This window comes from Anastrepha ludens, chromosome 2, assembly GCF_028408465.1.
Source record: "Anastrepha ludens isolate Willacy chromosome 2, idAnaLude1.1, whole genome shotgun sequence".
In the NCBI taxonomy this organism is placed as follows: Eukaryota; Metazoa; Arthropoda; class Insecta; order Diptera; family Tephritidae; genus Anastrepha; species Anastrepha ludens.
Genome location: NC_071498.1, coordinates 93,184,848 through 93,197,443, shown reverse-complemented (window position 1 = coordinate 93,197,443; position 12,596 = coordinate 93,184,848). Strand labels below are relative to the sequence as shown.

Here is a 12,596-nt window from a genome sequence, read left to right as displayed (position 1 = left end):
CCATCGCCTCTGATACTCAACTTCACCAACATGCCTAGGTCCAAAAATATTCCGCAGGATCTTTCTCTCAAACTCTCCAAGGGCGCCGCATCAAATATTGTCATCGTCCACGCTTCTGCGCCATACGTTAGGACGGACATGATGAGAGCCTTGTAGAGTGTTAGTTTTGTTCGTCGAGAGAGGACTTTACTACTGAATTGCCTACATAGTCTAAAGTAGCATTTGTTGACAAGAAACATTCTACATTGGATTTCAAAGCTTACATTGTAATCCACACAAGTAGATAAGTCCCTTTTCGCCATTTACTTGGGAGTGGCCAGAATGATTTTTCTGCTTACGGTCCAGGTAGCTCACAACTTCTTCGCCCAAGCATCCTCAAGACCGAGCTAATGTGAATTGTGACTGTGCGCTGGGTTTGGGAAAATATCCATTTCAAATGGAATGTCGTGCGGAGTCCAATTTTTATAAGCACGGGGAGAGTTCAGAATGCTACAATATCGAAATCATAACTCCGCTACCATTTTGTGGGTCTTACAAGTCAACTCGAGTTCTTTGTCTGGAGCAATATTGGAAAACCGGATGGATCCAGTGGTTGGAGTAGGTACGCGTTGCGAGACTTCGGCAATCATCTCCAATTATTTCCGCAAGCCTTTGGCACTATGCGCTACATAATCGGCGCTTAAGCAAATAATAATAATAATAATTTCTGCAAGGCACCTCGGCACAATATTCTACGGCAGCTCCCTGACCTTTTTGTTATTGTTTTAATAGTAATAGCATATACATTCCCCATAAATGTTTGGGGAATGTTACTAGAATGACAGCGTTTGGCGAATATAAATCCGGGGCGTTCCAGTAGCGTAGAACCGACTATCGATTGAGCAACTCGCTAAGCTTTGTGTTAAGTAATATAGCTTAAGTGGGGAGTTTCGGTTCATCAAAAACCACCCTTGTCTATTCCAAGTCCACTGTTTTGACAGATCTGTGCTATCTGCCACTGAATCTCACTAGATCTGTGTTCCAGGGGCAGTACTAGTAATATAAATATAGCAACTGTATAGTTTAGGATCGTCATAGAAAATTATTGAAATCTGGCAAAAACAACATCTGCCCTTCTTTTATTACAGTCCGCTTTCCGGTTAAAGTAATTTTATATATGTAACGAACCTTAATCATGTACACTTGCCACAGATAAATATGTAAAAAATGCGGCGTTTGAGTAAGTAGTAAGTGCATAGTTCATTATTATTGATGTTTCCTTGGCACACAAATTTTGAGGAAAACAGGACGCCAGCCTATTCACTTTTATTCTGGTGGCGGAACTTGGTCACCCTATGGACTTCAGACAGCTTTAATTTACCAGTAACTCTCTTCCGCGGCTTGGAGCCTCACCGTTGGCCAACAAGGGACTACCCCGCCGTCAATTCCGTATGACCAAAGATCCTGGTGTAGCCTTTAGTACCTAACCAATATGTTAAAGAAGCTCAGAATAAGAAAAAAAAGTCTGATCCTCATCCGCCTCCAATTAACGTTTTCGCTCTCTAAGCTACAACTTAGAATACTGCACACTGCTGCCCTACTCTCATTCATCGCCCGCTAAATTGCCCACGGTGTGTCCGTGCTTAAAGGCGGAGAATAAGTTTTATACCTCATTGATGCCCTATGTCCTACAAGGGATTGAGTACCGGAAGAAGAAGAGACATTAGTATTTATATCAAAAATGGAAAAACAAATGTATTTGGGGCATGTTACTTATCTCTCTTTCTCTCTTATTTAAAAGTTTTTATTTCTGAAAAGCGACGTAAACTCTATCAAATTTTGCCCACACATAGCTTTTAATCTCACTAAGCTCTATTTTGAAATGGAATGGCTCACCTCTCTTTTTTTTCTGTCCGCTTGTTTATACAAAATTATAAAAAAATCCGATTTAATTTAATAAAAATTCTATCTCAAACTAACGAGTTTAATTTGGTTTTACTTCAGTATCACGGAATTATACAGCTACAGAAGAGACTAAAGTCCGCCATGTGTTAGCGGCGCAAGCAGTCACTTTACATATCGGCAAAAAAAAATTGTTTAAAGAGCCAAATCGCACCTAACTCCTTTGGCTCGTAAAGTGCACCAATAGGTGAGTTTTTTCTGGAGGTTGCTCGAAATAAATTTAAATAATTTGAAAACCGTATTCGGTCGTGAGTTTATTCATAATGAAATTCTAAACCAAAGTAGCCTCAAACAACCGAAAACTGTCAATTTGGATACCAGGAATCACTGTTGCTAATTTAAATATTTCCTTTTAAATTGCTTTAAAGATTTTTTCATCATTCATATACTACATATTTTAAACTATTCTAAATAATCTTTTCATTCTCATTCATAGATGTTTAACCTACAGTGCAACTGCTTCACTATGCATACATACCATCCAAAGCAACGTCAGTATCTAACTTTTTATTCCTTTTGAACAAATTAAGAATTTTCTCGCAATAATCTCATTCCAAGTCAATAAAACAGACACTTTCTCTTGCCACTCCCCTTCGTAGCTGTATCTGCTGTTGATCTAGCCATAGTATTCGTATCTGGCTGTATGTATGGGCGAGCATGTGTGCGAGCGAAAGCATGACAAAAAAACTGGCGAAACAGTCATTAAAACTTTTATACTTAAGCGCGAAAAGCAGACAGCGCGAGGTGGCTATCATTGTTGATTATGGCGTATTTACAATTAAGCTGTCTCATGATAAGCAGCTACTAGACCGTCTGAAAAGACTCAGTCATCGAATTGTTGGATGTTTAGTCAAAACAAATCATAACACGGTGTTAATAGGTAGGCACTGAGAACTGAACCAGCCTACAGTAAAGGTGAAAAGAAGGTGGAATCGATCATACAATGTGAGAAGTAAATTTTTGTGGATTGTGCTTTGGACTGATATGCAAACGGTCGTTATAAGTATATGTGGCGAGGTAAATGCTTTTGGCATTGAAGTGAGCGACAGAATGGCATTTCTATGGCCCCTGCTGTCATACTGTTTAAACAAGCCGAAGGAAAGATAATTAAAATATGTATCTCACTTAAAATAAATTCCACCACTTTGAGCTCAATTAATCATTGATTAATTTTTTAATGTTTAAAAAGTGTTTTAAGAAGAAATCGAAAGTTCAATCATTCTGTATTCAAAGGTGGATTTCAGTGGGAAAATAAACGAAAATGTGCCAAAGCAATTATTTTCTATCCGATATCCAACAAGTATGGGCTTCAAAAATTTCAAGAAAATAACGAAGTCGATAAAGAAAACGATGGAACTACTTGTGTGTCAGACTCACCAAGATTCTGGGCCAGTACACGGGTGTTTGTTTTCAAGTCAAAACCTCACGCATAAATATATCTATTTGCAAAATACTCCTGATTTTTGTCCTTCTGGGCTTGTAAAGTATGAAGATCATAAAATATTTGGATATTCTATATAAAAAGGTAACGGAGCTCATTGTAAAATGATGCTTAGGTATAAATAAAATATAGGATAATGGGTACTATGAACGAAGAGTAACATTAATAATAGACTGTTGCTTACATCGCATTTCGGCCTACTTTTTTGATTAATTTGTCGTGCAAGATCTAGAAGAGCAGATAGAAGAAGACTTCCAGCACGAGGATTCGCATGATATTCTTATCTAAATTGTGGGCCTACTAGCAAGTTAGACATTTTTATTGAGAACGTCTTGTATGGCAGGGTCTGATTTGTTAATAAGAGAATTCTGTTATTTACGACAATTTTATTGCTGAACTTTATTCATTTAAGCGTTTTTTTCTCGATATAAAAAGCCAAAGGAAATCCATTATTTTCTCGGTAGATGGTTGTATGGTCTCGTAAAGTATCGATCAAACAATTTAAAGTTTATGATCGCTGTTAAGATGACATTTCACACTAAACAAATACTATTTTTCCTTGATAAAGGCGAAACAGGCCACTGAAATTGTGAATGGGGCTTATGGTGCCGATAGTGCAACATCTACTTACGTACAATTTTGCTTTCGCCTATTCCAATCAGGCATTTTTGATGCTAAAAAATTTGGAAAATTTCAGATTATCAAAGTTGACCGGCATGTAAGTAATCGTAGTAAAGCGTAGTAAAAATTCATCGGCTTCACTAGATCACAGAAAATAACGCACCAGTATAGATGGTGCTCTTTTCAAAATGCACTGGGAGAAATCGCAAAAAGGACGTCCTCATCTACGTTGGAAAAACCAAGTGGACGACACCCTGACCACCCTTGGTGTTTCTAACTGGCGTCAACGCGCGCAATCCAGAAGCGATTGGCGCACCATTTTAGTAGATATATTTTGATGTAATAGTTAAGTTGGATTTTTGTAGTCACGTCTTGCAGATAGTTGAAATAAAGCACCGCAAATCCCACATGTATATATATATATACACCCTTTGGGTGCTTGCCGAGCTGCTCCCCCTCTTAATGGTGTGCGTCTTCATATTTTCCACAAATGGAAAGCCCTGCAGTTTTAAGCCGGCTTTGAAAGACAGATATTTTTTATGAGGAGCTTTTTCATGGCAGAAATACACTCGGAGATTTGTCACTGCCTGCCGCTGTTAGAAAAAAGTTTTTTTTTTTCATATTGGTGTTCCATGCACAACACGGCTACATTCGGCTACAGCGGCCGTATATATGCACAGTATATATGCACAAAAAGGGGGATAAATTTATAGGTATCCGATTTTAAATTGCAATAAAGCAACGAAAATTCAAATTCATTAGGCAATCTCTATTATTTTTATGTAGAACCTTTGATGACATTTACTTTTTAAAGATTATCTCTTTCAAAAGTTGGACGCAACTGCGCCGTAATTCGGACATCTGTAAATACCAATTTTTAATGACTCGTTGCAGGACTGCGGTCGGTATCTCGTGAATAACTTTAGTAATTTTAGCTTCCAATGCCTCAATCGAAGCTGGTTTATCCACAAACCATTTAGACTTGACATACCCTCGCACATAAAAGTCCAAAAGTGTAATATCGCACAATATTGGTGGCCAATCCACTAGTAAATTGTTTCACCGGCTATATAGCAAGCAGCGCCGTCTTGTTAGACCAAACGTTGTGGAGACCACGGGCTTCAATTTCCGGCATTAAAAAATCGTTTATCATATCGCGATAGCGTTCGCCATTTACTGTTGCATTTGCGCCAGCCTCGTCTTTAAGGAAATACGGCCCAAAGATTCCTCCAGCCCATAGGGGAAAAGTACTTGAAATCTGATCACCCTTTATATATATGTTTTCCTTTAACATCTAGTGGAGCAGAGTGGCCGTCATACAATTTGTTAGCAATTTAGCTTCGAATAAGTGGGTCACTAGCCCGCTTTTCCTAGTTTGGTGTATATAAAAACTACCTACACCTTTAATCAGGTGTTTCTCGTTTTATTTCCCACCTACCCTGCATATCTGCCAAGAGTTCCCCTATCCACCGCCTGAGGCGCGATCGATAGAAAACAGGCAACTTCACACGCTAGATGCTCATTTTAAACGTCTTATCTTTATTTTAAATAGGAACATCAAATTTACCATTGTTCTACAACCACTTCCGCTAGCCGTAATTAATCGCTTTTAATTTAGCCAAAATGCTTTTTCTATGTTAGTAGATGTTATGTTGGTAGATGTGTATCGTGTTGTTAAAAATGATGTGCAAGTTATTCGTTTACGCACTTTCTCATTCACCAAACCCCTCACTCTCTCCCATCGCTCTAATGGTGTTTCAAAATTTATTGCACTCATTTGGCACCCAAAACTATTTAACAGCAGAAAAATTTTGGTTAGTCACCAGCTCAGGCACACATAGCCATCTCTAAGCCACACCATGCACTTACTCACTCAGTGCTAAACATATTCAAACCCTTATATATGTTATGTGTTCTAAAAACTTTCCAACATTTTGATGTATTAACTCTACTCACTTGCAATTATATACAGTAATGTGGCAGCCCAAACTACTTTAAAAACAGTCAACAGCAGCAAAACTTTAATCTGGATTATTTTCTACTATCAGTAACTGTACTAAAGCAGTAATAATATAAATAGAAATTTGTTCAGTATTGGAGTAATAAGTGCAACAGAACATCAACTAATTATCCAAGTGCATATTCATGTAGAGGAAATTAACCAATATTTTTTTTTTTTTGGGCGAAGCGCACAAATTTTCTCCAAGAATTTATTTATCTATATCGGTAATGAAACCATCAATCACTCGGTTTTTTATCAGGTCAGTTACCATATAATTAGTTACCTTATACGCGATAACCTCCTATCTCGGCAAACAAAAAATATATTATTGATAATTATTTAACTATTTAAAACATAAATACTATTTACTAGATATAATTGCCAACAATCGGTTGTATTGTGAACAAAGTTCCAAGACGATTCGCTGAAAATTCACGTCATTTCACTTTTATTTGGATATTTTATTTGAATGTTGCTGACTCTAATGGAGCCACAAATAATTGTTGCAGGCGTGGAGTTTCTTTTTGTTTGTTAGACATGATCCAAGAAAAAGCATAACAATGGTTGGTTGTCATATAGCGGTCAGCGGATTTTCTTTTTTAAAATATTGAAAAATTACCATCAATGCAAATACTTTACATTTTTAGCTTTTTTGAATATAAGAAGTATTTTCATTAATTATGAAACCCGTATTCATTCATTCATCGCATCCCAGCCGGATGTTCAAACTACTTGTTGACACAGTTATTGGCTTTATCTCACAATTAACGTGGATGATGCTCACCTTGAGGGATTTTATTTGCTGCTGGATTCTGGATTTTCGCATCACACTGCCTTTCAATATAACTCGAGAAAGCAGCAATGATTTTCAATTTTTTCCAAATGTTGGGCGATTAATTTGCTGCCTCGAAAACATTGCACTGGCTGACAATGAGGATTTCGAGAACGAAAAAGCTGTCTGTTTATATACAAATATAATATATACGCAGATATGTATGTATATATATATATGTATAATTGTCGCGTACATCATTTATTAGATATTAGATATTTTATGGCTTTTATGAGAAAACTTGAGAAAACTTAGTTTTCTGAAAACTTTTTCTATTATTTCATTCTTGCTGAAAACGAACCACCGTAATGAGTGGAAACAAATACACCAGCACCACTACGGTGAAAGGCAAAAATCCACAGGTATGCATGTACAATTTGATGAAAAAAGCATAAACACTGTTTCCAAATATAAAAGCAAAACAAAAAACCTTGTTCAATAGGTCAAAAGATCAAAATAATATTCACTAAAAAATCAGGAATATAAAATTCAACCGGTTGCGTCATTATGAACGGGTCATAGTAATAATATTTTCAACTACATCTTTCAATATTATTATTCTGAGGACATGTAGCAACCTTGCGATCTGAAAGACCTATTGTGCCTCCTTCTTGGGTTCAAGTACAATAATTCTCTGAACCCAATTTCTTCAATAAATTTAAGAGTTTGCCCTATTTTATTGAGTTTTATTCCCTCCTATGGTAAATTACAAGTATGTTTACCCAGGTGTTTGTCCCGCTCATGCGTCAGTGCTGGGAACTGTTCCAGCTCATGTTTGGCGGCTCCATTTTCCTTGAAAGTTCCTTTGGAGTATATGCCCAGTTTGGTAAGGTTATTATTGGTTCTAAAATGTCCTGTTCAAATTCCTGTGTTGATTATCGATTTATACTTATTTAATTCTTTTCAATCTTTACATCGGTTTAGGTTGAAGCCAATTATTGATTTTGATTGCGAGAACTCTTCTGTAATGCTAGTGAAAATATGAATAAAAAAATAAAACAAAATTACAAGTAGGATATTATAAATATCCTATATATAATATATATGAGATATTATAATATACGAACACCAACACCGGAAATGGTAGTCTCCTAACTTACCTTGCTCTGTTCCTAGCAAAGAAAATTTTCTACTCTTTCTTCTTCTTAGTTAGCTCAATTTGATATGGTAAAGCATAGATCCAATTGTCTATATTTTTACAAGAAATTTTGAGCATCCGTTTTGTGGAAAAATATGCATAACAGGGTCAACAAAAAAATGATCAAAAATCTGCCTTTTAATCCGCGTGAGTAATATGTATGTAGATCTTGAGATATGTGCAATATACATATACTTCATGCAACATATTGTCAAATAAAATTGCATGCGTTTATAAATTAAGGCTGCATAAAATAAGGCATGCTGAGCATTAAGGCATTCCGACCGAACTCCATTGAATTTATACGCAAATTACACACAAGCATACATAAATACATAGTAGTCAGATATTGACGTCAATCGTGAAAGTAATCAGAGAAACCAAATGAGTTTATATTTTTGCATGCGTGTACAAGTTAGTTGCAATTGTTATTTGTGTAACTGTAGGTGAAAAAATATTACAACTGCCATTGGCGACAAGTGCGTTGACGACTTCATCACTTTGGCTTACGCTTTGCAACCAAAGGACAAGTGCATATGCAAATGCAAGTGGGTGTGCAAGTGTATTGGAAAATATCCTACAAACATATTTACATACATATCTATGCTAGGAAAAAGGCGGTACAAAAACAAAAAAAAACTCGCGCACGTGGAAAAGTCATCCACACTTTTTTCCACAGAGGTTTTGGTACATGGGCATCAAAGTTAATTTGCGTGAGACTGCTGGGACAGGCGTATCATCCAGTTATTTAAAAAATAGTATTATAGAGTGAATAATTTTATAATAAAAATTGAACACACCATGATTAAAAATGCCTGAATCACAGTTATTGAACTAAAGTGAATACAATTTTTTTATTTACATGTCCCATTGTTTACCTTTTCAATTTACGTAGTCCAGAGTAAATACTATGTATGTACATGCCATGCGAACAATTCTTGCAAATGTGTTTGAGTACGAGCAAACATACCCAATAGCACAACTTGCAGGTATTTGTATAACATCAGCCATATTGTACAGAGTGTTCCATCTATACTTGACACATGCAAATTATGAATAATTTACTGAAAAATTACTCAATTTCGAATTCTTACTCAATACTCGAATTCTTATACTCAATACAACACAATTTATTGGGTCAATTACCATAACAAGTATCTAGGAGATAGTCACCATTTATAGTAACGAACATTTGGACAATTTTCTCTTAATTCTTCCTAGCACTTTGCATCATTTCCGAGGTTATAGCGATTTCCTCGCGAATATTGATCTTCAGGGAGTCGAATGATTGAGGTTTATTAGTGTACGCGGTTTGACATCTGAGAATGGCAAAACTGTGTCGACATTTCTGTTCATTAATATTTGACAAATCAAATTTAATTATGAAAAAAATAAAGTAGAAAAAAATAAAGTAAATAAACTAGAGGTAGGTAGATGGTTGAAGTACTGAACTGGCTCTCCCCAAGTAAAACTAAAGCGCCATTTTGATGCCATTTTGAGACCTTTAACGTGTAGATATCTACAGTCAACCAGAGCTGTTGATGTAATCGAGAACGTTGATGGGGTTAAGGTTGCCGCACTACGCCAATCTGTCGAAGAGAAGAGCCCCAGTTGGTAAAAGTCTGGTTGCCAAGTAATCGTCTGGCTACCAAACCCGGACATTTACAGAGAAAAATGCTCAATAGTCTCCTTCTCTGAAAAGTCCTCACAGCTTCTGCAATGGGGATTAGTTTTTAGGATTTTCGAAATATCACACGAAATATCAAGAAATGGAGCTCCATATGATCTGTGCTTTCCTAAAAATAAGTTGTGCAATGAGTCTGAAACCAATTCAGTTTTGAAAACAATAAATATGTTCGCGAACTTTATCAATTTTATACGTTTTTGACCACGCCAAAAGGCTGGGTATTAGAGAATATTAGATAATAATTTAAAATTGAAATTACTATCACGTTCAGTATTGTTTTTTTTTTTTTTTAATGTAGAAAGTGGCATCAACGATGCTACGCAAGGAACCTGACTTTGATAGAGTAAGAAGGAGCAATTTATTTACCTTTTTTAATGCTTTTGAATTCAAAAACTAAAATTTTCTCAAAAAAAATTTCAAGATTTTTTCAAGGAGGTATGGTAGGTGGCCGCCATAGCCGAATGGATTACGATTTGGAAAACAACAAATGATAGAAACCGTTTTTTTCTAATAGCGATCGCCCCTCGTCAGACAATGGCAAACCTCCGAGCGTATTTCTGCCATGAAAAATAAAAAATAAAACCATCTGCCGTCCGGAGTCGGCTTAAAACGACATCAAAACGCACGTCACAAATAGGAGGAGAAGCTGAGCCAATCACCCAAAAAGAGTCGAAGTGCTAATTATATATGCATATAAGTATATATGGTAGCATAAAATGTTACCGAAAGGTTAACAGAGAACTACCTTCTTCATAAACTTAAAAACTTTCAACTACAACATAAATTGAAAAAAGATATCTCAATACATATCGTCTCCCTTGGCCAGAAACATGAATGTGGAAAACTTAAGATGTTGGGAAATCAAGTTTTAAAGTTTATTATATATACATATATATATAATTGGCGCGTACACCCTTTTTGGTTGTTTGGCCGAGCTCCTCCTCCTATTTGTGGTGTGCGTCTTGATGTTGTTCCACAAATGGATGGACCTACAGTTTCAAGTCGACTTCGAACGGCAGATATTTTTAATGAGGAGCTTTTTCATGGCAGAAAAAAGTTTATTAAAGTTTATTAAAGTTTATTTCTCTATGAAAATATAGACAATTTGAATACTGCTAAAAAATCATATGCGGTTTTTTGTTCGCATGGTATTCTGGGGTTTGGTGTAACATTGAACGTCCAAAGGTTAATCAAGTCAACTCATTCATTAAGTCGAAATATGAAAATTTGCACATTCATGCTTCTGACGTAAGGGGGACGATATCATGCACATAAAATCTAAAATATTTATGATTTGCAGTCATATAGTTTATGTTTTCTGATATACTCAATTACATCATCATCAATCAAATACTTCACAGATTGGCCACGTTTCAATAAGCGACGCACCAAAGTCGAACTTAAATTGTTCGTCGTCCAATTTATGACCAACTCGATGTTGCCCTAAAAAATAAAAAACCAGAGATAATTTAAAAAGCTCTAGGAATATTTTTGGCAGTTTATAAAATCAGCACATACACGATATTTCGACAGTATATCCGATTCAAAAATGTATCTATCCACATCCGAACCAAAGCGTGTAAGCACCACTAAGCCATAATTGCACACAATATTTTGAATCTAGGATATAAATAAAGCTTTCTTAAATATTTAATTTTACTCAATAATTGATTTTATTCCATAGACACCTCCTCAGTGGTCCACAACTCCGGCTTGGCAAACGTTTCCAGCAGATCAGCGCCTACTAAAAATCTCAACTGTACTTCATTTGCACTCTCAAGCAATTCCGGTGGCAGCCATTCTGGAAGCACAATATTTTGCTTACGTTCTGCTTTTATTGTTAGTATATTATTTATACAATCTTTATGATATTTCAGCACGTCAACCGTTGGAGTCCATTGTGGCTGTCGTAATTCCCAGTCGGAAAGCTGAAGTTATGCAAAAATAAAATTAACTGCATTCAAACAACTTTATTGCCAGCTTGCGTGGGTAAATTCAAACTTACTCGTATCCAGCTGGATGAACGCAGTGCCAGCTTCAGCATTGCTAATCTATGTGTGCCTGCAGCCAGACCGTTCTTCTGCTGACCATCGTGCACTGGTGACACTATGCCGCCGATTACTTCATACATCATACGCTCCATGAAATGATTTCGCGCTATTTCTGAGGCGATTATTAAATGTTATTGAAACTCGTTTACTTTTATGCTGGCTATATCTTACCAAACATACGGAAATGCATCGCGGTTGGTGGACTGAACGACCCACAGGCAATCAATATTAATCGACTCAATAAGTATTTATTTGATCGCATTTTTTGGTCTTAAATTAAAACAAAAATTTGTAAGTATGTATGTATATACTTTATATGCACTTGAGCTCAAATAATTAAATCTCTTTCTCTTCTTGCATTGTTCGCAATGTTTTTCATGCCAAGGCTTGGAATTTAAATTTCTATGGTCACATTCAAGACGGTGGTGAAAATGGCATACCTCTAATAAACATTAAACGGTTACTAATAGGGTTTAAGGAGTTCGAAAAGTACCACAGAAGAAATATTACGAATTTTTACACAGTTGAATTTTCAAGTCATTTAAGGAATAAACCGGAACATTATTGTCAGTTATGAACCATATGGCTCCGGCTTTTAAAGCGGAAAAACAGTTCAGGATTACTATCGAAAAAGAAGGATGACGTAAGGGCTCCAGCTCCAAACGCAATACACTTAACTTTCTAAAATGACTAGTGGAATAGGCGCTGGGATATACTGAAGAAGTCGCATAAGCTTCCAGATCACTAAAGTGTATTCCAGGCTAAGTCATGGCTTTTAACTCTGTCAAAATGTTTTTATGACACGGTGCAGGTCCTGATGAACAGTAATTTTTTTATTTTGCAAGCTGGGTCTTTTTTCAAGAATTTTTTCCTTCAGCTAATC

General features: G+C 36.2%; 1 long non-coding RNA gene across 1 annotated transcript; it reads right to left on the bottom strand.

The window, feature by feature from the left end:
• Positions 1-10,773: 10,773 nt before the first annotated feature.
• LOC128858549 (uncharacterized) lies at positions 10,774-11,490 on the bottom strand. The gene is made up of 3 exons (XR_008454026.1): positions 11,351-11,490; positions 11,181-11,282; positions 10,774-11,105 (listed from the first exon to the last, which is right to left on the bottom strand). It is a non-coding gene; the product is annotated as an uncharacterized LOC128858549 (long non-coding RNA).
• Between the last annotated feature and the right edge of the window lie 1,106 nt (positions 11,491-12,596).